Source organism: Balaenoptera acutorostrata, chromosome 14 (assembly GCF_949987535.1).
Source record: "Balaenoptera acutorostrata chromosome 14, mBalAcu1.1, whole genome shotgun sequence".
NCBI classification, from domain to species: domain Eukaryota; kingdom Metazoa; phylum Chordata; class Mammalia; order Artiodactyla; family Balaenopteridae; genus Balaenoptera; species Balaenoptera acutorostrata.
The window spans coordinates 27,707,327-27,732,801 of record NC_080077.1 but is presented as its reverse complement, the minus strand read 5'-3'; the positions used below and the strand labels follow the sequence as shown (position 1 = coordinate 27,732,801).

General features: G+C 40.7%; 1 protein-coding gene across 3 annotated transcripts in view; it reads right to left on the bottom strand.

The window, feature by feature from the left end:
• Window positions 1–25,475, bottom strand: part of MAP7 (microtubule associated protein 7) — a 165,679-nt gene that overhangs the window by 115,124 nt on the left and 25,080 nt on the right. The gene's annotated exons all lie outside the window — the stretch shown is intronic.

The following is a 25,475-nucleotide window of genomic DNA, read 5'->3' as shown; positions in this document are numbered from 1 at the left end:
TAGGAAACACAGTACCTCTAAGTCAGGAATTGTACCGAGTACCTTTACATAGACGACTAAGCATTCGTGAAGTTTACATTCATCTTCCTTTAAATTCCTGGAACCAGGTACTGCCCCACCTAATCTTTTGATGATGAAAAAAAAAAAAGGGAAATTATCTTTCAACTAACCATGGTTTGATGCAAATTAGTACATAAGATTCAAAGATACATATAACCCTCACTCTACTAGTTCTCCTTCTCTGAGAGTTTGGGAAAAGGCATTTATAGTTCTCTGCTGTCTGAGTTTTTTCATTTAAAAAATGGAAGATTTGTTCCGATCACTCAGTTATATCAGTAGGGATGAAAACATATGAGATAAATAATGGATTTAAGTCATTTCAAAATTACACCGTTAAGGGCATTATCTCCATAAAAGAAGTATGTAATAAAACAAAGGTAATGAAAATAAAATTACTCATCTTAATCTTGCTAGATGAACCTAAGACATTTTCCTGAAAACCAAAAAGACAAAGAGGAAATGTCAAATGATATTTTCTTTCAAAGTATTCTCAGAGAGGATCAAGGGCAGTGGTTTACACCAAAGCCAGTTAGGGCACTATCAAGTAAATTACTTAATGTCTGTCTGCTTGGAAGGAAGAATTGCCACTGGACAGAAAGTAGTGTCCATTTACAGAATTTTGTCATGTAAAGTTCACGGATCTTATGTTCTAGGACCAAAAATTCTGTTAAAGATTGAAAAAGGTCTTTTGAATGAGATCATACAAAGCTTAACACTATTATACTTCATTGTGTTAAGAAGCACCCTGAACATGACCTTTATCTTCAACTTTTAAAAATAAACATTTGAATAACCAAGGCTAAGGGGCTTTCTGCTGGTAAAACTTCACCCTTAAAAGTCACAATTCTACAATAACTATCTTAATAAAGTTTTGCAAAGTTAGTTCTATGAAACATGTTCAAAATCCATACTGGGAGTATCCTCTTTCTCATTGGATTCAGTTATTTTCCAAAACTCTGAAACACGTGACATGAGGGCTTTGCTGCAGAAGGGTGCTAATCCCGTCTTCCCCGTCGGTGGCTGTACCTCCCTGTGAGTCTGAGAAGGGCACTGGACTCAGTCTAGCATCCCGCAGCATTCTATAGCGAGCTCTACTACTGTGATGCTATTATTTGCGTTTCAGACTCCATATTTATAAAATGGGGATGGTACAGCTTACCTACCTCTCAGGTTATAACTAGTAAAATTTTTAGAGTTCTTAATACCTTACCATTTTTTATTTGTAAGGTATAAAACCACTTTAAGAGGCTGCATTCCATGACACTGAAGAGAACTGGAGATAGGGTATCTTAGCATAATAGGCAATCAACATCTGTTGGTCTGAATTGGGAGAACCAAGCATGCTGAGGTGGATGCCTTCAGTCTCGCAGCCAACCTCAAAATAGACTGTTGCTTAGGAAACAGAAAAGGGAAACATGAGGATTTGCCATAAGAAAGGCTGCATTCATAGCGCTTGATACACAATAGCAAAATTAGAATCCTGACAGATTTAGTAACAGATTTGGTGGCAGTTGTAATATTGAGCCTTTATTTTATTGTGAAAACTGAGTTGATATAGTCAGTGATTTTAGGAGACACGTTATTTCAGCAGACATGTTTTACTTATATTGTCCTTGGGGTAAAATACATGGTTTTCTGAAGGAGAAATCTCTGACTAAATAGAAATATTTGCACAGAAAAACCCATTGTTGAAAAATCCTATAGTTGCACAATAAACTACTGTACTTAATGCCCCGACCTATAAACTTAAAAATGGTTAAGATGGCAAATTTTATGTTATGTGTATTTTACCACAATTAAAAAAAAATCCTTAGTCACTATCCTCTCTCTAGTAAGTCTCATGAACACCAAGGCTACAACTAATGCATAGAATCCCTTCATTGTTGAGTCATGTTTACATTTGATAAAAGTTCTATTGGCACGAGAAAAACTAGAAAAAAAGTAGTCAAGAGATAAGATGTTTCTATCTTTAAAGAGTAGACCTACAAAACAAAACTTGAGGCTGTTGACAACTTCACATTGTCAAATCAGTGGACAGAATATTTCCTTGAGAGTCTCTGGATTCAGTAATATGGAACAAGCATTTCCAGATCAGGACCATCCTAGTGTCCGTGGAGACCACGATGCAAGGTCACCTCACACACACAAACACACATGGCCACCTCATGTACACACACACGAGCAGAGAAATGAGAAAAGCATAACAGCTCATTTTATAAAGCTGAGATCATCACTGAAGCTTCATATACAGCAGCATCAACCTGATCAAAACATAAAGCCATTTGGCCTAGCAAAAGCTCTATTTGGTCCTAGAAATTACATTGACTCTTTATATTTATCACTGTTGCTTATCTTCTACACATAGCCAGCTTTTCCTACCCTCCCTAGATCTTTAAGACCCTAAAAGCTTGAGCATTGTAGAAAATTAAATTCAAGAATCCCCCAAGGATTGGAGAAAGACATTATTTAGGTCCATTACCTGACTTATTCCAGAAAAGTGGTTTCTAAAGTGTTTGTGCCACAGCTTTCTCTGAGAGAAGTCCATGAACTCCAAATTTCCTTAGAAAAATGCACACCCAACAATCGTGTGTGGACTATTCCAATTTCATCATAGCCCACCTAAGCTCATTTTTGAGCTCCTGCCCTCCAGATCCTGGGTTTAAATATATAAGCTTATCTTCATGACCAGTGAGAAGTGTATGTGAGATTTTATATATGTATATGCATAAATACACACACACACACACACATCCATATATATACCCTTACATACACACAAAAAATGTATTCCTGATTGGTACATCAACCTTTCTTAGAAATGTTCTTTCTACTGGGATTTGTATAGGTCTACATGTCCAAAGTGTGAAAAAGGACAGGCATTTGGATATAATCTATAGATATCTATACATACCTAAATTAAAATCTATTTGCTAGAAAATGACAGTTTCAGGTTTACCTCAAGATTGTCTTTAAGAATCACACATCTTGAGTTTTTCCCTTGGATTTTATCTATAAGGATCAAAAAGTATTGTTATACTTAACAATAAGCTATAACAGTTTAAATGTTTCTTATGCTACAAACTGTAAAGGGCATAACTTACATCCCCAAACCATGCATTATTGACAGATATACTTCTTTTGTCACATGAACACTCTCTCCCTACCCCAGAGGTGAGGCCAAGAGGAAATTAACGGCTCACGAAAAGTTGGCTTTTTTCCCTTCAAAGGAAGAAATATGCTGATGATGGGTTTCACGACTCAGGCTTTGGCAGGGTGGGGCATTATTTAAGCTCCCTCATAGTAGCAGCTCCTAATTACTTGCAGTGGAAAAGAACAGAAGCTGAGTTGTCACAAAAGGAGAGACAATAACTGTCCTCTTACATGTCCTTCATTCCACTGTCATGCAACTAATAAATGGGTAGAACAAATTTCACAAAACTACATTATCTCAATAAACAATGAGAAAAAGTATTACTATTTGTCAATGTCATGTTTCTCTGAGTCTCTTAATTTTTGCCTGGGAATACAATTCCTCAAGACCTCACCAATTTTCATGTATACGAGTAATCTCCAACGTATGAATAGGGCATTTAACTGGAATTTAGAAAATAGTTCCCCCACAGTAACAATATTACATATGTTAACTCAGCTCCTAGGCTGATCTGCTAAAGCCCACAATCTAACCTACAATCTAAAGCTGAGAAGCACCTTCAGTGCTGCCACGGAGCAGTATTTCCATGGGCTGGAGTTTCAACCTGGAACACAGCTCTCCCCTGCTGTAAGAAGACAGAACTTTCCTTACTTCCAAACAATAGCTGAGGCCGTCAGAACCTATGTAAGGAGGGAGGGCCTGGTTCCTTGAAGGAAGGGATTGTGAAACCACCAGGGCTAAACTTTTTGGCCAAGTAGCCTCTGGAAAACTATTTCAGGGCTAGCCCCTTTCTGGTCTTGTAACCAACGCCCAAACATCAACCTTATCTTTAAAATATAATAATAATAGCTACTAGTTACTGAGCCCTTAAAATTTCTATGAACAATCCCCAGTCTTTATGCAAATTTAGTAGGTGCTCTTAATCTCATGTTTCACTTAAGAACACTGGGTTTCAGAGGTTATAGGGCATTGTCAGATGTCACAAAATGAAGCAATGAGCCAAAATTCAAATCTAGATCTAGCTGTTTCTCACATAGTTCCAAAACCCAAGTGCTTCCCATCATATGAGTAAGTGTTGGAGAGGATTAAATGAAAAATTAGAGCATGCAGCCCAGATTCTGGCACATGGAAGGTGCTCACTAAACGTTTCCCTTTTTTCTCTGTCTCTTGGTTGGCATGATTCATTCTCCGTTAGAACCAATGGTTTCTTCTCTTCCTGACCTCTTCCCTAACCTCATGCTCTATACTAAGTACTTGTCAGGGCAACTCAGTATTATAGGTTATAAATTTTTTTTCTCCCGTATCTTTTCACCCGTTCCTTTGTTTCACTGAGATCTCATACGGTGATGGACTTTATTCTCTTCTTAGGTCACGTGTCCTTTTGAGAACCTCATAAAAGCTATAGATTTTCTCTCAGAAAAAAAATGCAGGTAAGGACATATTCACACACTTTGTATATAATTTCACAGATCCATGAATCTTGAGGACCCTAGCAGTTTTAGGGAGTCCTTCTTAAGACACTATACCACCAAGAAAGAATTCTATATTCAGATTCTTAAACATCCAAGAGCTGCAGAGTTCATCATCAGCATGGCAATGGGATGGGGGGAGAATAAATAGGGCCTTTATGTGAGGTAATGCATGCAACTGAGGACACTGGGAATGCTGGGATCTGTAGGGACAGGGAGATGGGAAGGAGAAACAGTTACAGCATTTATGCACTTTTCTTTCCCACTGACTTTGGTCAAGATAGTACATACAGTGGTTCTAGAATGAAATGAAATCTGGAGGGCTCTGTGTCTCTCAGGGTGCTCATGTGTATCTGTATCTATGTGAGCATGCTTATCTGTCCAGAGGAAATGGATGGAGAATGTTTGGAGGTCGGAAGGAGAAGGTAGAGCCCCAGACATGACTTAAGAGGAAATGAATTAGTGATGGAGGAGATACAAAGTTGGGTGAGCAGAGAGGCCCTACAAATCATCTGGTCACTTGTCTTGGGTAGTTGTACCTATAAGGCAATGTATATATAAACAACTTTATATAATTTGTATATACTCACATATTTTAAATTCTTTATAAAGAATTTAAATTCTTTATAAAGAATTTAAAATGTGAACATATACAAACTATATAAATGCCTTTTGAAATCCACAGTTGTTTATATACAACTCTGCATGTGCATACACTGCATCTGCATATATGAATGTGCTAGAATTTGATCTCTACTTTGATCAAAGGACCTCATTTATTATATATGTTAATGAAAAGGCATCCAAATAAAGATAAGAAACATTTGAAGTCATCTAGGATATCAAAGATAACATTTTTTTTTTAATTTTTATTTATTTATTTATTTATGGCTGTGTTGGGTCTTCGTTTCTGTGCGAGGGCTTTCTCTAGTTGTGGCAAGCGGGGGCCACTCCTCATCGCGGTGCACGGGCCTCTCACTATCGCAGCCTCTCCTGCTGCGGAGCACAGGCTCCAGACGCGCAGGCTCAGTAATTGTGGCTCACGGGCCCACCCGCTCCGCGGCATGTGGGATCCTCCCAGACCAGGGCTCGAACCCGCGTCCCCTGCACTGGCAGGCAGACTCCCAACCACTGTGCCACCAGGGAAGCCCAAAGATAACATTTTAATCAGTTTAGAAAAGATTTATTTTGCAACTTCTGGCAAATATACATATTAATCTTTTCAGTCATTTATTTGCACAGCCCAGTTGAAGTTGGCTGTAATGATGTAGGCTGGACTTTCTCAATTACATGCTCTGAGGTGCCAAATATAAAATACAAACCTGCCGTTTAGTACATGTTTTAAAACAATGTACACATAAGCGCACTCATAAATATATTCTGAAAAAAAATACACATCTGCATACAAACCTGAATTACTTCCCCACCAGTATTCCATATAAATCACACTCCTAGAAATGCATCTGGGGTCAGTGAACATTAACAGCTGTGGCACTGTTACAACAGCAGCTCCTCGTGATCTGTAACTTGTGTCCAGGCTCCTCTGCAATCTGACTTTGCCACTCCTCGCACCAGGAGGTGGGGTCTCTTTCTCCACCCTTTGAATCTGAGCTAGCCTCCTGACATGTTTTGATCATGTACGTGGCAGAAGTGACTCTGTGTGACTTCCAAGATTAGAGCAGAAAAGGACTTGGACCTCTCGCTCTCCTGGAAATGCTTCCCTGAGATCACTTAATAGGTCTAGCCTACTAGAGGACAAGAGGTCACATGGAGGAGAACCCAGGTGCCCTGGTGGACCACCACCCAGAATTCCAGGCAAGTGAGTGAGGTCATCATGGACCTTCCTGCCCAGCTGACCCTTGAGCTCAATGTAGCCCACGTGTGAGCCCAGGCAAAACCAGCCGAACTACCAAGCCAGCCCACAGAATCATCAGAAATAGTAAACTGCTATGGTTTCAAGCCATAAATTTTGGAGTGGTTTGTTACACAGCCATGGTTAACTGATCCAGTAATATTAAGTGGAATTTGAATGCCAGTGTTATGTTGAGAAGCTCTAGTTCTTTTAGGCCAGGCCTAATGTTTTCAGCCTTTCAGTCTCTTTCCTTGGACCTGAAATGCCAGCTTGACTACATGGTGATGGTACACTAGGAGGTACTGGAGACTTCCAGGTGAGGGAAATAACCCTCTGGGCTGCTTTAAATGTCATACCTCCCGGAGGCTCAGAAATATAGATGACCTTTCGAGAGTCTTCCTGGACTTGCAAATTCTAAAAGCAAAATTCACTTAAAAAAATGATATAACAAATTGAGAGGATTTTAGAAACTTCAAAATATATTGCTAATTATTCAGGAGCCTTACAATAAAGAAAAAGCCCAAAGTTATCTTCTAAAAATAGCTTACACTTGTAGAGAAAAACAACGGCAGCGCGCAAGCTGCCAGATAATGATGTCTGCTCTGCGTGAGGAACTCTGTTAAGGCTTGTAGTGGCCACCATGGCTCCCCCAGCAGCACTCTAACCCTCCCTCACTGCACCCCCGCCCAGGGCCATGGCTGGGTTCTGACTGGCCTGAACCAAAGCAATCCTTGACGTCGTGTTATTTTCAAGAGTAGTTAATACACAAAGAATACTGTAAAAATCAGAACATGTTACGGGCTGAATTGCATCCCGCACCCTCCCTCCAATTCATATGTTGAAGTCTTTTTTTTTTTTTTTTAATTTATTTTTATTTTTGGCTGCATTGGGTCTTTGTTGCTGCACGTGGGCTTTCTCTAGCCGTGGCGAGCGGGGTCTACTCTTCATTGCCGTGTGAGGGCAGGCTTCTCCTTGCGGTGGCTTCTCTTGTGCCTAGAGCACAGGCTCTAGGCATGCGGGCTTCGGCAGCTGTGGCTTGCGGTCTCTAGAGCGCAGGCTCAGTAGTTGTGGCGCACGGGCTTAGTTGCTCTGCAGCATGTGGGATCTTCCCGGACCAGGGATCGAACCCGTCTCCCCTGCATTGGCAGACGGATTCTTAACCACTGCACCACTAGGGAAGTCCCCATATGTTGAAGTCTTAACACCCAGTACCTCAGAATGTGACTGTGTTTGGAGATAGGGCCTTTCAAGAGGCAATTAAGGTAAAAATGAAGTCATATGGGTGGACCCTAATTCAACAGGGCTGTGTCCTTCATAAGGAGATTAGGACACAGACAGGCAGAGGGAAGGCCATGTGAAAACAGAATAGACAGCCATCTACAAGTAAAGAATACAGGTCCTCAGAATCAACCAACCCTGCAGACACCTTGATCTTGGACTCCTAGCCTCCAGAACTTTAAGAAAATTAATTTCTGTTGTTTAAGCTACCCGGTCTGTAGAATTTTGTTATGACAGCCCTAGCAAACCAATACACAACACTTCCAGTTTAAGCGTTAGCAAACTCAGCTAAGGTGACAAATGATAGAGAGGATTTACAGGTATTCATAACTGACAGGCCCCAAAGTAGAAAAGGCTTCAGTTTGATTGGAAAATTCAGTAAGTCATCGGGAGAGCGGTTCCATTTCTCTGAGAATTTTTTAGCTCTGGTCTCCTCTTACGGCTAGCTTTGCCCTCAGGCTGGTCTCTCCTATGGCCAGCTGTAAGATGGCCAGCAGCTTTTAGGCTGCTAGAGTCCTTCACCTCCAAGGAGAAAGAGGGTCCACTAATCTCCTCTGGACATGTCATTTACATGGGGCCAATAAATCTCACTTGAAGTATCTTAACTAATATGGGGTTTCACAAGTATTCCCTCATTTAATCAAGAGATGCCTCTATGAGGTAAGTTCTATTATCATCGCCATTTTACAGGGCTTAAGAAAAGCAAGGGTCAGAGGTTACATAACTTTCCTCAAGTTGTTCAGCTGATAATAGTAACAGAGCCAGAAGGGAACTCAGGGCTCTCCAATTTCACAGCTGATGCTTTCGATCATGACACTCATCTTTCCATGTACAGAGAAAGACCTAAACAGGGGGTCAATAAACCTTTTCTGTAAAAGGCCAAGCAGGAAATATCTCAGGCTTCCAAGCTACATGAGAATGTCACATATTCTTTATGTTTTGTTGCTACAACCCTTTAAAATATTTTAAAAAAAAAGCCCCAAAGCCATGAATGTATTGAATGCCGCTGAATTTACACTTAATATAAAACTTACCATTTTAACCATTATTATGTATATTTTACCGCAATTTGAAAAATGTACAAAGCCACTCTAAGCTCCTAGTACAAAAACAGGCCAAAGTCAGATTTGCCTGCAGGCTGCAGTTTGCATTATTGAGATTTACTTTTCTGAAGAACTCAGGACAGCTACAGGTTTCCTTGATTTAGCAAATAAACTCTGCAGCCTCTATAGGAAAGGTCTGAAACAGAATCAACGGGCTGCCGTTCAAATTTACAAGCAAAAAAGTATTGAGGAGAGTAAGGTCATGGCCGCGGAGGCCTCCCAACCCTCCTGGGCTCCTCTAGTCTTGGGGAAGAACTTACTCTCCTAATCTCAGGAAAAAAATGTGTGAAAGACTTTCCCTACAAGGACTATCAATAGGAAAAGGGAAGATAACCTGGAGGTCCTTCTGTCACCAAAGATAAGAAGTCTCCCTTCGTGGTTATTGATTTTGTTTTGTTTGGGATAGACTGGCGGGAGTGGTAGAAGGGGATAGGGCCACCCCTGAAGAACCATTTTCAGGATCTACAGGTCTAGCAAGTGGTTACAAATCCCTTGGAGCTCAAGTGACAAGACATTCAAAGACTAAAGAATTCCCCAAAGACAGGCTCATGTGTTTTTATTGTAGCCTAAAGCCAAATTCCAACTCTGGAAGCATATACAGACGGCCCTCCCTATTCATGGTTCCACATCGGCAGATTTGAACAAATAGCGGATCGCATCTTGGGTGGCGGGCAGAGGGTGCGGAGAGCCGCCTGTACTGCTCCATTTTATATAAGGGACTGGAGCATCGGCGTGGATTTTGGTACCCGTGGGGTCCCTGGAACCAATTCTCTTCAGATATCTAGTGACGACTGCAGTGACCACGTAAGTCAGTGTCTTACCTAAAGAACTCTGATCAGGGTCTCGCCTAGAACTTAGAAAAAAGTGCATGAGACGCAGCTGAAAGACACATCATGGAAATGATCCAAAGGGAAGGAAGAAACCCAGACACCTATAAAATAGGACCAATGTTGCAAAATATCAATACCAAGAGTAATGTTTAAGAATGTGGACTCTGGACAGATCTGGATTCTACTCTAATTCAGACGCTTGGCACTTCCTAGCTGCGTGACCCTGAGCAAGTGACTTAAGCTCTCTGAGTCTCAATTAAGTCCTCTGTAAAGAGGATTTTAATAGTTATCTCTATTCATCATAGGATTATTGTTAAGATTAAAAGGACATAGCGGGCTTCCCTGGTGGCGCAGTGGTTGAGAGTCTGCCTGCCAATGCAGGGGACACGGGTTCGAGCCCTGGTCTGGGAAGATCCCGCATGCCGCGGAGCAACTACGCCCGTGAGCCACAACTACTGAGCCTGCGCGTCTGGAGCCTGTGCTCCGCAAGAAGAGAGGCCGCGATAGTGAGAGGCCTGCGCACCGCAATGAAGAGTGGCCCCTGCTCGCTGCAACTAGAGAGCCCGCGCACAGAAACGAAGACCCAACACAGCCAAAAATAAATAAATAAATAAATAAATAAATAAATAAATAAAATTAAAAAAAAAAAAAGGACATAGCAAGTGCTCAATGAATACTGGCAACTATTATTAAACAATTACTCTGATAAAAGTTCCAAGTTCCACAGGTTTCACTGGCATCCCCAGGCAGGAAAACTGTTGGTCACAATCTGCACATTGTTTCTTCAAATGGGATTTTCCTTTTCAATTCCTTCTTTATGGAATATCCTGTTAATATCTGATTTGTTTTTCAGTTAATCCTAACATTTAAGTGCATTCGTAAGGAGAATCTGTCTAGCCATTGCCTAGAGCTACCTCAAGTTTTGCAGAAGTCTTTTCACTGATCTTGAATCACTTTGGAACTAACTCTAAATAAATTAAATTCTTTCTGGGTTTTACAGTAATGTTAGAGCTACTACCTTCTTTTAAGAATAGGGATGCTAAAGTAGCAAAGTGCTGTGTTGGTTGGTTATACGTCTAACTGGCTCCTATAGGGATTTGAACGGCAAGAAGGAAACTTCTGATTAACAGCTTCTCGAAAAGCAAATGTTCCAAAAGCTGCTATGATTTATCAGCAATCACATACTCCAATCTTCAACATTTTTCTAAATTTTTGTTTTAGGAAGAGTATAAGCTCATCTTTTACAAACATTTTCTGGCACACTTTCTTAACAGAAGCTTAAGAATATTTGGGGGAAAATCTTAAGTAACGTAACCACAGTAGATTTTAAAGCGAAACATCTACTTTCCAAATCATTGGGAAGATGGACAGAAAACAGGCTGGAAGAAAATACATCCAGAAGTCAGTGATTTTTTCTCAGATCTTCCTTTCGATTGCTTTCTCTTTGATATTACATATCATTTATTTTACCCCAATTACTTATCCAAATTCTCTGTCCAAATGTCCTTTATTATATACATATCAAAGAAGTTACAGAATGATCAAACCATAGTATGACTTAACTTGCATTGTACTTATCCTTCCAGAATACAGAAAACAAACAGATCCATCATGACTCGCTCAAGTGCAGCTCTCAGATAAAGCACCAGTGAAAACAGTTAAGCTCCTATCACAGGTTTTCCATTCTTCACTCATTGGAACATCCCAATGAAGGGAAGGTCACAGTCTGCATACGAGGATGCAGAATAAAGACAGACCCCTTCCATGAATTCAGAGGGCCGGAGGTGGCCATGGCTTCATGGACCAGAGTCTGGCGCTCACTGACGTAGTAATTGCTTCCAGCTTCCACAGCAAGAACAAAAAAGACTGAGACGCCTTTTTGTGCATTTTTCACTGGCAGCCAAGTTAGGTATATAGACCTCTGTTATGTAGCAGGGTTCTAAGTTGGACTTTGAGAGATTCAGACACATCAAGACTGGTCAGAGTACCTACCAGAAGCCATTTAAAAAGAAAAAATCTAACATCCATTTGCAATGGACCAGCTCACAGCTTTGGCACCGTGTGGTAGCAAATGAAGAATTTCCTTAATGATGCTTGGCATGCAAACAAACACTACAGAATTTCCTAAAGTGGTACTCTGTGTGCAGTAGACATACATGCACCCCACACGGAACTATTCCTTAGTCAAATACATCTACTAGATTCCTTTCTTGGTGATTCATAATAGCATATTAAATGCCCTTACAAGTCCTATAGTAAAGACATTTGCCTCAAGTGATCTGAATTAGAATCACTTTTGTTGGCACACCCATTAGCATCCTGCAGAAGGAGTGGCCTGGAGAACGCCAGTCTGGGAAACACGACTTTACGCTGTAAGCATAGAGCACTGCCCGGCACAGCACGAGCAGGGAAGGTGCCTTATGGATGGAGGTGGCACCCACGCAGGTGGCCTTGTTTGTGAGCACATCAGACATCCCCTGGGAAATACCCAAAATTTTGAAAAGGATACTTTGTGGGGGGCAAGGGGTCCTGAATCAGTGAGTTAGAACAATGACCAAGGCAATTTTAAATTATAATAAGAATTATACTTCGGTTGATATGATTATGATAAGTACAGCCCTCCTCCCAGAAATTCAGATTGATATAGATAGCACAGAATATCGCTTCCCCGCTCCGCCCCTGCGCCCCGCCCCAAGCAAAGTAACTTTCTTTTTCCAGGAAAATAAGGCAACCATACAATGTATCATGACATGTGGTTGAGCTGAGAGCATTACTGAAGTCTCCAGACCAGCAGTCTACAAGTCTAAGCTTCCTCTTGTTACTAAAATAGCCTCCACAATAATAAAAGAAAACCCACAGTCATGTACAGCTAACTCCCTACCTTTTAATTATTCATGTTAATACCTTGTATTTGTAGAGTTTATACTTTACAAATGCTAATCAGACCCAAGGAGTACATGAATAATGGAAAACTGCAAATAATTACCAAATCTGATTTTAAACAATGTTTTCAATACATGCTCTCCCCAGAAATCTCCCCCAAACACAGCCTCTACCCTCCCCTCCACTTACATTCTTCATCCTAAAAGAAATCTTAGTATGATTAGTCTTATCAAGAAAGCCAACTTGGGCTTCCCTGGTGGCGCAGTGGTTGAGAATCTGCCTGCTAATGCAGGGGACACGGGTTCGAGCCCTGGTCTGGGAAGATCCCACATGCCACGGAGCGGCTGGGCCCGTGTGCCACAACTGCTGAGCCTGAGCGTCTGGAGCCTGTGCCCCGCAACGGGAGGGGCCGCGATAGTGAAAGGCCCGCGCACCGCGATGAAGAGCGGTCCCCGTACCGCGATGAAGAGTGGCCCCCACTTGCCGCAACTGGAGAAAGCCCTCGCACGAACTGAAGACCTAACACAGCCAAAAATAAAAAAAAAAAAAAAAAAAAAAAAAAAAAAAAAAAAATAAATAAATAAATAAAAAAATAAATAAATAAATAAATAAATAAAAAAAAAAAAAAAAAAAAAGAAAGCCAACTTAACTTTTATATACTTTGCTTCTTCTCTGGCAATGTAATAGTAGTGATACTGAATGACCAAAAGGAAGAAGCAATGAGAAGAGAAAACCAAAAGGCTCAGGCCTGCAAACAAGATGCACTTGTTTGAAAAGGGGAATCTGAAACCTAGCTCTAAGGCCCAGCCACTCTTTCAATGGAGATGATAATTGCCTTCCCTCCAGCTCTGCAAGGTGGTGGTACCATCTGTTTCCTCCCCCAGTGACTCAGTATACCTGCCAAGAACAATGAGCTTTAACCCAGATTACTGATGCAGCGGTTTCCCTGTCCTCCCTTGGGGGGGTGGGGAACCCCACAAACAATGCCATTATTTTAAAAAAATCTACATTAGCCAATGTCTGATTTTGCTAATTAAAACCAAATACCATTTCATACTTATTCAACTGGCAAAAATCAAAATGTCCTACTAAATCCAGTCTAAGTGAGGATATGGGGAAATGTGACTCTCATATACCGTAGGTGGACTTACGCTGATAAAATTGTTTTGGAAAGCAGTTTGGCATGTGAAAATGCACATATCATTTCCAGGAATCTACAGAGAAACTTGTGCATATGCCCAAGGAGAAGTTTATAAATGGTTATTATAGCACGATTTATAGTAGAGACAAGACAAAAAACACAAAACTCTAATCAACTTCTCCATTGGTCAGTTGGGGAATAGTACACTGCAGTAAAGTCACATTAAAGAATTAAACTGTGGTAAAGTCACATTACAGAATTCTACTCAGCAGTTAAAACAAATTATATTGATTATTTTTGGATAGCTCTTTCAAAATTTGAGTGAGGGGGAAAAGTACGAGGTAGCAAACTGATACATTAATATGATTTATATAAATTTAAATACACACACGATATTTATAGATATATACATGTAGTAAAAGTACAGAAACAGACTGGAAGAGTGCATGTTATTTCCATGAAGGGGAAAAGGGAGGCAGGGAACAGAAGACGACAGGACCATGGAAGGATGCATAGGAAACTGTGACATTAGCTATAATATTTTATTTATATTTCCCCAAATTATGTATTTTAATATAAAACATTTAAATATTTTTTAAATGGTCTGGGATGGGTATCTGGATATTTATTATGTAACCTTACAACAACATGTAAGGTGAAAATGAGTTGGGTTGCCAAGCCAACAAGTAGTATCTTCCTGAGTATTGTCTTAAGAACAATGCATTACATTTTCAAACACACTTTCGTGTCCTCATTTTTGCGCGGCTGACAGGAGAGCACTGAATGGCTAACAATGTTGTTATCAAGGTAATTGTCAAGGATAGCGAGTTTCGATAAAAGTATTTGCTATAGGTATACATTCACTAGGTATCTGAGATTATTTTCAAGTTATTAAAAAAACCAAACATAGAAGAAAAATCATCTTTAATTATATAATTAATTCTTGGAGCAGATGCAACTTTGTTTTGATTGGTTTCAAGTCTCCCAAAATTTAGGAGTCTTAGCAGAAATTCTGGTTTCTCAGAATTACTAAGATAAAGCCATCGGGACTTCCCTGGTGGTGCAGTGGTTAAGAATCCGCCTGCCAATGCAGGGGACATGGGTTCAAGCCTTGGTCCGGTAAGATCCCACATGCCGTGAAGCAACTAAGCCTGTGTGTCACAACTACTGAGCCCGCGCGCCTAGAGCCCGTGCTCCGCAACAAGAGAAGCACTGCAATGAGAAGCTCGTACACCGCAGCGAAGAGTAGCCCCTGCTCACCGCAACTAGAGAAAGCCCGCATGCAGAATGAAGACCCAACACAGCCAAAAATAAATAAATTAATTAATTAACTTTAAAAAAAAAAAAAGATAAAGCCATCGAACTAAGAAAAATTTCCAAATAACCTTCGCTGCCACTCACCTGCCAGCGTATTAGGGCCAGGCACAGTTATGAGCACGTTTGACACATTATCCCACTTAATCCTTAATAACCCTATGAGATAGGTGTCACTATTATCCCTGGTTTTTAGATGAAGCAAGTAGTCACAATATTAAGTCCCTTGCTGAAGCATACAGTTCAGAGGTGGCAAAACTGGCTCCAGAGTCCAAGTTATTAATCCTACACCATATCGCCTCCAAGAGACCATGACGACACAGTTCAGATGTGAGCATTCAACATTTGAGCAGCATTCAACTGCTCAATTCAACATTTACTTTAACATACAATCCCTAATTTAAAATTTCAGAGATGCTTCTAGGACATTGACACCTGACTTGCTCATTGTACCAGTCAGAATATTTGGTTTTCACCAGGGACTGCACTATCAAAGACCTGTCACACCACTGGAAATTGGAAGCATCCCTGCAAATCTAAGAAGGATATCTTCATCAGCATGAGTAAAAGGAAATTAATTTTGCTCAATCTTTTGATGGATTTCAGATCAAGAATTCTGAATTTTGGCACCAGCATATTCTTGCTATGACTTCATACAGGGATGCCTGCATTCTTTCAATCAACATCCTAGAAGAATGAACACTAAGCCTCAGGGCCACAGGGGTGGAAACAGATAATGCTAAACGCTACAGATTTGTCCAGGATGAACTATTAATCACAGCCCAAGACGGTTTTATTATTTATTTCTTCTACTTTAACTTTCACACTAAAACATCACAGTAAAGCTTTAAGACAAAATATGCTAGAGGAAAACTGATAGCCACATATTCAGCCAAGAAATTTCCTATTACCTAGAGTCATTAATCTTGGGGGGGAAAAAAATCAAATCTACGACACTGGAAATGACTAGGTAGACCTCCACTGCAATGGTTATGAGTACGTCAGAAGAAAGGAATTCAAGAAACACTAAAAGCCCTGAATTAAAGTTTGCTTTTTTTAAAAATTTATTTTATTGAAGTATAGTTGATTTACGATGTTGTATTAATTTCTGGTATACAGCAAAGTGATTCCGTTTTATATATATGTGTGTGTGTGTGTGTGTGTGTGTGTGTGTGTGTGTGTGTGTGTGTGTGTGTGTGTGTGTATATGTATACACATTCTTTTTCATATTCTTTTCCATTATGGTTTATCATAGGATAAAAAGCTTTGCTTTTTAACACATGACCTGCAATAGTATGGCCTCATTCTTTACCCTTGTTCTCTCGAAGTAATAAGGCATAGACCAGTGATTGTATTAACTTGCTCACGAGGCATCTACAGTTGTAATGATCCACAAGAAATGACCAAGAAATCCTCAGATGGGGCCTGGAACATTCAATTTGTTTTCCTCTTACATATAATGCCTCAAAAATTCACGCTGCTGGCCACATGGCTGAGTCATCCTTTGACACTCGGGATTTAGTTAAATCCAATGTTGGTGGGCAACAGCCCTTTTAAACTTTACCTTCTTCCTTCTTCAAAATCATATCAAATGAGGGGACTTCTCTGGCAGTCCAGTGGTTAAGAGTCTGTGCTTCCACTGCAGGGGGCACGGGTTCGATCACTGGTCAGGGAACTAAGATACCACATGCCGTGCGGTGTGGCCAAAAAGGAAAACAAAAATTATATCAAATGAAAACAGAAGTTCCTTCTTCTTCTTTTTTCTATTATTGAGTTTTAATCAGAATAATACAAGCTATATGCCTTTCTACTTATTTTCTCCCTCTATTCAAGAGAGTAAATTATGATCTAGAAGCTAACATATTCACAGCAAAGTGGCAGAAAATGTTAGATGTTAAGAGTGAGGGGTAGAGTGGATGAGACACGGGGTGAATACCAGCTGTGACGTGATTTGACTAAAACGGTTGTCCAGCAGCAATAAGGGCTCATCTGATGGTGAGAGAACAGGAAGGTGGAACAGACCTGAGCATTTTCACATAGCAGTCAGTAGCCCTAAAGAAGAAGAGGCCATGCAAGGATACTCAGCCTGCAAAGAAGGCCCAGGCGTCATTGCAAGTGCATCGTTGAAATGGTTACCCATGAGTTCCAGGCTTGAAAAGAGGGCAAGTGAGCTGGAAGGGTACTAATAACTGTAAGAACACAGAGGGTTCGGGAGCCTAGGGGTCGTGCAGATGATGACGGGTTTGGAAGGTGTGAGGCTGTGTGTCAGAAGGATGAGCTCACATATCTGGAAAAACCACATTGTCTAGCACGGGGTAGGCACAAAATCAGTGTTTGCTGAATCTGAAGTTTGTGGGTGCCCAGGGGAATTTCTGAGTTCACGATATTGTAGGTGGAGCGCTAACAAGTCCCAGCATAGACTTACACTGCTGGCTGGTTAGCTGAACGGAGTGAAGTGAAGGCCACGGAGCAAAGCAGATGTCCGTGTCACTGCAACTTGTGGCAGTGGAGTGAAGATGACTTTGAAGTCACCTGAATTGTGAGATAATGTTGTAAAGCTGATTGATGATTGGAAGCATTGACTCAAGTGGCCAGTTTGGAATTGCATTCATAATTCATGCTGGGGTTAATATAACTGTATTCTAGACTACTAGATGGGTAAAGGGAAGCTATAGGGTAATGCACACCACCAAGCAAGAATTAGGAGAAAGGTTTACTGTAGTGCCACAGAAGAACCAGCAGTAACAAAATTGTTAAAAAAAAAAAAGTGAGACTGAAGCAAGTCAGTAAAGCAAGGGTAAAAACCCAGAGCGCTGAGGTTTTGAATCCAAACGTCTCGGTTGCTACTTTGCATCTTTATATGTTGCTGACCGAAAGGTCTGCACCAGGAACCATCTACCCACAAAGAATCTGTTTTTCTGGATCTTGCGGGGGCGGGGGGAAAGGATGATGCAGACATGATTTATTTTTATAATAATAAAAGAGAGGCATAAAAGGACATTTCTGAGGACGGCTTAATGAGATGCACCAAAATGGGTCGGGGACCAGCATGCATATGACTAGGAACACGCCGGACTGCTACGTTAACAGAGGCTCTGGTCTCCGAGATGTTTCCTGCTCCACAAAGGAGCAGGAACGAGCGGTAGACACTACTTGTCAAAAAGCTCAGGGAGGGTTTAAGTCAATGACGATTTGTTTCTTATGTCATTTCCCCCCAGCTTGCAACTTATGCTTATAGTCATGATAGTGAATTTCAATTGTTCCAAAGTAAGGTAAATGCTTTAAACTCTTCAAACATGGCAATAATGAGTATATACTGCAAACTAAAATGAATTATTTTATGATGAGCTTTTGGCAGGTCAAGGAAAGATGATGGTAGAAGGTGCTTCTGGAATGGTTTTACACTGGAATTTGGTCCAAGTTAGTCACTGCAATAGCTGCAGACTCTCTCAGTCACAACTCTTAGTTGTCCTAGCAGAAAAGTAACAGGTCACTCTGCATGAAGGCTAGTGGACAAATGTCTTTAATACAAAGTCACTGTCTTATCACCAGGCAGGGTGATAATTGATCTGTTATCTCTGTTTGCCAGATTCAAAGCCAAGTCCTGGACCTCGGAATGTTCCGAGGCCTGAACAGACAGTCTCTCCCAGCTGTGCTCCCTCATTTTCTCTGGCTGGTGGTGCCAGTGTGTCCATCTCTAATCAGTCATGTGACAAATATTTAGGGATCTTCAACTACGTACTAGGCCTTGTATAGGTGCTAGGGATACAGTATAAATGAAACTGTTACACTCACTGCCTGCTCAGAGCTTAGTCTAGCTGCGGAGACAGACATTAAACAACTACTCGGCAAACAATCTACAATTTGGTTGGAGCGAGAAAGGACAAGTCCCAGATCCTGCGAGAGCCTAGAACACAGGACCTCGCCTGATCTCTTAAGGAAATGACATTTAAACTGAAGGACAGGAACTTCCCGGGTGGCACAGTGGTTAAGACTCCACGCTCCCAATGCAGGGGGCCCGGGTTCGGTCCCTGGTCAGGGAACTAGATCCCACATGCATGCCGCAACTAACAGTTCTCATGCCACAACTAAGGAGCCCGCAAGCCGCAACTAAGGAGCACACCTGCCACAACTAAGCCCCGGCACAACCAAATAAATATTAAAAATAAAATAAAAAAATAAACTGAAGGACAAGCAGGAGTCAACCAGGTATCGCGAAGGGGAGGAGGGAGGAGAAGCCAAAGCCACAACAGGTAGAGAAAAGGGCTCTGCCTCGGGCACAAAGATCCACCAGCAAGTGCGTTTAGTAACAGCAGCCGTAACATCCAACTAGTGCTTTCACCAAATGTTCGCCACACTTACTGCCGACTGACTAGTGAACGAAACAAGACTACCACAGAGAAATAAAAGTATTAAAATAAAAGCAACCTAGAACAAGTCTTGGTACTGAAAATACGCATATAGGAAAAGAAAAACGACCTACATAAAGCTGACGGCCCCACATGTGAGTGTCTATAACCTAAGTCACTGGTAGAAACCTGCCCACAAGTCTAAGACATTTCCATCAAGCAATTCACACACACACACACACACACACACCCCACACTGGAAGGAAAAATAAATAAAACTGCCAATTATAAGGAAAAATTTTCCTTTTGATTGGTTTCCATGACGGCAGAGGATCATTGCTATTGTTGCCTTGAACGAGGCAGACCAGGAGGTTTCCATCGATCCTGATGAAGAAGAGGTACACCCCCTTAATCGTATGTGAAATAATAAGTGACCTGACATAATGGCAATTTACTTCCTTCACTTAACACGACAAAATTACAGGGTATCGTGATGAGTAATCTACCTGACATGTGGTATATCTGATCCACGTGAATAAACACAGGACAATGATCCAGTCACATATGCCTATTGTGGGAAAGGGACTAAAAAGGCCTCAAAGAGGCAGGCCTCCTGGAAACTTTTCACAAGCAAGTTAAAAGGTAGGAGATTAGACTAGAGAAAATCTCTTTCTGATAGAGACTGATGAGGGTGCCAGAAGAGACAAGCATGATGGTCTTTTTGCTAGGCCATTCCCCCAAGAGAACATGTTGCTACCAGAAGTTACCAGAAAATGTGGGACATATGACTACAAATTACCATTTCTGTAACTCTCATTTAATGAGCCCCATTTATCTCCCAGAGAGTGTGCTAAGTAAGTATTGTACTTACCTTATCTCTAATCCTCACCACCACCTGTGACCATCATTTTCTTTAACACCTTTATTAGAGTATAATTGCTTTACAATGGTGGGTTAGTTTCTGCTTTATAACAAAGTGAATCAGCTATACATATACATATATCCCCATATCCCCTCCCTCTTGCATCTCCCTCCCATCCTCCCTATCCCACCCCTCTAGGTGGTCACAAAACACCAAGCTGATGCGGTTGCTTCCCACTAGCTATCTATTTTACATTTGGTAGTATATATAAGTGTGACTATCATTTTAATAATTTCAACTTTACAGCTGAGTAACTGAGGCTTGGAAATAACGAGGTTAAATAAAAGTAACTTACCTATTTTCACACTTGATCAAAACTGTGAAAATAATTTTCCTTGGTCTATACTCCTAAGCTCCACTCTCATTTCACATCCCACATTGGGCCTAGGATGGTAAATTCTTTGGAATCTGGGCAAAATCTGTTAGAATTCTCTCTCTAACAAATCATGCTGGGCATATAGCCTTAAAAATAGGACTTGCACTTCATAGTCAGCAAAAATATTCAGTGGTGCTCTGGGAATTATTTCAAACACAAGGTCTTACGTCCACTTGTGATATACTTTGGGCCTTTGTATCTGGATCTGAAGTATAAGGTATGGGGGTATGGCTTGCCTTTTGAAGCTGGCAAATCTAGAACATAAACCTAACACACAGAGGGTCTGACATAAACGGGGCTCTTTCTAAAAGCCTATAAAATCTGAGAATTAAGATGGACTCTCTCAAAATTACCTTTGCTGCTGTGAAGGTATTAGTTTCTGCTAAAAATATGGTCAAGGTGCCTGCAAGTCACCTGGAAAATTTTTGGTAGCAACAAATTAAAGTTGCTCCTTGAAACATGCTGATGTTAGTGGAAATGGATACTCAAGTCAACCTTCCAGTAAATAAGGTCTAAGATTTATCAGCCAGGAGATCCTCACCAAATATGTGTTTTTGCTTCCTATGGTTGGAGCAGTCAGCTAAATTTTAGCCCCATTGATAACAGCTCTCGAAACAGGCACCCAATTTTTAAGCCTATTAGTTTTATATAGCAAAACAAATTCCATTCTATATAGTACCTCACTGTACAAAAAAATGTGGTTAGGTACAGGTTAAGTTGTGTTCCGCTAGTACGCAGTGATCCATATGTTAATTTCTACTTCTGGAACACAGAATACCTGAAAGACAGCTACTTACTCACAGATATTTATAAGAATCCAATGAGTGCAAGCCATACATTAGATGTTGTGATCCTTGTTCCTGATATCCTCTGTTCTTTTTTAAAAAATATAAATGCTTCAAATAAAACATTATATGTAGGGTCTTTTAACAAATACAAGTTATGCCAATCAATCTAAGATTTTCTCCTCATAATAGAGATCTTTGATATTATTGTTCTTCTAACCTATACTTTTGCCTCACTTGCTGTAAAATTCTACGGTTAAAACCTTTTGCCTAGTCTTGAAATGGCACAAATAAGGACACTGGGAACGGGACAACGATCCAAGTCCTACGGAACAAAAGAGGAAAAGAAACGAGGAGGAAATGTGTGAGAATGACTCTTGAGTGGCATTCACACTTCTTAACATAACACTCCTCCTTGAAAAGAAAAAGACTCAGGACTTAACAAAGAGGACATTACAGTTGCTAGATCACCACCTATCCAACAGGAATATAAACGGTAAATGGTAGATTGTATTTCATTTGGAAACCTTAACTGGCAGAAATTCTACCTTTACAGTGGATAAGTCAAAAGAAGAGGAGTCACTGCAGGCTCCACCAGTACACATTTTAACCAAATGGGAGGGGGGAGGGGAGAAGGAGAGCATAGTTTATCAGAACTACTGTGTCCTGATTTCAAGAAGAAATTTTTATTTCTTTACATTCTAACCTGCAATTAGCTAACAAAAGGGGCAGAAGGCATTAACCCAGATATTGACAAAGTAGTCAATTGATTCCACCTTGTAAACATATACTTTCATTTTTTTCAAAGAAAATGATGAATACTATGATGGAAAACAACAGAACAGCAGAATCCCCAATACATGATTAGATAAATGCAGTGTGGTAGAGAATAATACAATTAACACATCAGACACATCCAAACATAGCACTGTCTCTTTCAAAGCAGTTACCTTGGAAGGACAATTCTAATACCATCAACACTTCTTAAAATTCCTATGTTAGTAAGACCTTTAAGAACCAGAGAAAATTATTTCTGAATGTTAAATTTACCTCCATTCAATAGCTTTCCCTGCACTCTGCAAAGTACTTATGAAGAGGAGTAGTCCTGGCCCTTAAGCAGCTTACAGTCTAGAAAAGGGCATGGACGTATGCAGAGATAATTGCATTACACTGTCAACCCTTCCTCTGATTTCAGTTTATATTCTTGCCTTATTTGTACATACCTGTCTTCTCCTACTAGACAGTTAAACACTTCTGAGAGCAGAAACCATGTGAATTATCTTTGCATCACTTCCACAATGCCCAGCAGAGTAATCTGCACAGAGTGAGCACTTAACAAATATTGGTTTAGGGAGAAAATGTCATATTACTTAATAATCACACTGTACTCAGCAAAACCCATCATAAGGCAGGTTTGCTGAAACCTATTCAATGGCATTTAGTCACTGCAGTACCTAAACAATCTCTCCTAAGCAAGTTATACAGTCAGCATTACACTGAGGCTTGGGTTCTGAGGTGCAAGAGCAATAGCATAAGCCCAGCTCACTCCCAATTACTAAGTGTTATACGTCAATAATAACCAGGCATGTAAAACATTCATATTGCTATTGATCACATGGGAGAGAAATCTCTCCTTTAATAGTTGATCTAGTCTACCAGCTAACCAAACTACCGTCTGACCCCATCAGGTAATTTTGAAGCCACCGTTGGGAGTCCAGATGGTAAGCGACATTTTCCTTCCCACTGAGTTCATTATGATGGTTTCCCAACAGCAGAGTACCTGGAAAGATGCTACTGTCATTAACCCAGGGTAATCCCGGATAGAAGCATGTAGCTTATTCAATTTAGATAGCAAGTTTCTCTATTCCTGGTAATGATAGAACAAAGATACGAAGCATGAAAACCAGGTTGAGACATGGTTAGCTGGTTAGACCATGGAGTAAGCAGGAAAAAAACCCAAAATGTTTGATTGCTTATCTTAATAGTTAGACATAAAAGATAACCTGTATGTCATCCAGCTATGATGCTTTGGAAATAATTTAGAAAATAGGAGTTCATTAAAAGTTGCAAAAGATGGTATAGGCAACTAGTGACTGGTAAGAAAAACAGAGCAGGCAATAACATCTAAGCGGAAAAGGAAAAATGAAATTGTCTGTAAATCCAGGTTAATGTGCTACCTTGCAGAGAACAGGCTGTCTGCTAGATGATGCCCTTCTTTTTTTTTTTAAATATTTATTTATTTGGTTGCACCGGGTCTTATTTATTTATTTATTTTTATATTTATTTTTGGCTGTGTTGGGTCTTCGTTTCTGTGCGAGGGCCTTCTCCAGCCGCGGCGAGCGGGGGCCACTCTTCATTGCGGTGCGTGGGCCTCTCACTGTCGCGGCCTCTCCCGTTGCGGAGCACAGGCTCCAGACGTGCAGGCTCAGCAGCCGTGGCCCACGGGCCTAGTTGCTCCGCGGCATGTGGGACCCTCCCAGACCAGGGCCCGAACCCGTGTCCCCCGCATTAGCAGGCAGACTCTCAACCACTGCACCACCAGGGAAGCGATGATGCCCTTCTTAATAACCACATTCATTTCAGGACCGACCATATCTGGCACCAGGAAGCAGTCAAGGATGGACAAAGCAAAGAGGACACAAATTCAGAAAGTCACAGCTCTGTGGACCAGAACTGTGTGGTCCAATAAAGTAGCCACAAGCCACATGTGGCTATATTTAAATTTAACTAAAAATAATTAAAATTAAAAAAATCAGTTTGCCGGTATAATAGCCATATTGCAAGTGCTCCTAGCCACATGTGGCTGGTAGTTATCATACTGGACAGTGCAGACGCAGGATACTTCCATCCCTGTCCTCCTGATGTACAAAGCTAGACTTGAAAGTGAGCATTCCTATTGCTCCGATAGACCTGATGAGAAATTCAGAATCAAAGCCAATAGTCTTAACCATCAAGAATATTAGAGATACCCAAGGTGCTTTATCGGCTTACTTTATTGAATGTGTCCATAAATTGGAGACATTTGGGGATATACAGAAAGTCTGGACATCCTTATCAGCAAAGGACTTTTTTCGCCTACTCTTCTGCCTCCGCCCCTCTGCCCTTGGTGTGGGGAAAGGTAGAAAAAGCAAAATGGTAGGGGATCAGAAAACTCCTTGATTTAAGTCTTTTATCCAAGGAGTTGCATAAACTGCCAAAAACAAACAGATTTTTTAGAAGCACCGACTCCCACCAGCCCTCTTTCCTTAAAAAAAAAAAAAAATGCTAGAGGCAACTGAAAAGAACAGGAGATAGAAAGAGGAATTCAAGAGAATTACTAAGGACAAAATGGATGGCTATCCTAAATTACTGTTCCAGGACACCCAAGGAAAAAGTGCCTCAAATCAAGAACAATATTTCCAAAACTACACAGTGGCCAGGATTCAACAAATCCACATTAATTTTAAAAGTTACCAAGTCCTAGGAGGCCAAATGATTTGCTACTAACAATTTAAAGTATTGAGTTTTCATCAAGAGAACACCCTGGTTCAACATCTAATTCATTGGCCAATAAAAGAATCAGCTAAGTCACCTTCCAGTTACAGCATCAACAGATGCCTGAGGTGGGCTGGTCCTCAGGTAGAAGCAGTGTCTGACAGTAAAATAAAATCAACTACAGTAATAAGACTCTACTTATTAGAACTTCCCTGTATCCAGTCTTTTAAAAATGAAGTAAAAGTATACTTTTGGATTTAAACTAGAGAGTTTCAATTATATTTAATAAAAGCAAACAGATACATTACAGAACCAGGGGAGAGAGCGAGCCAGTCGTCTTCAGACACTGCATTCTATTTAAACACTCATTCTATCATTGCTCAAATATTTGCTTGCTACTTTGCCATGCTACCGCTCTGTGCCACACTGAGGAAAACGTGATCTCTCAGTGATACAACAATCTGAATGCGAGCTAAAATGTAATCAGC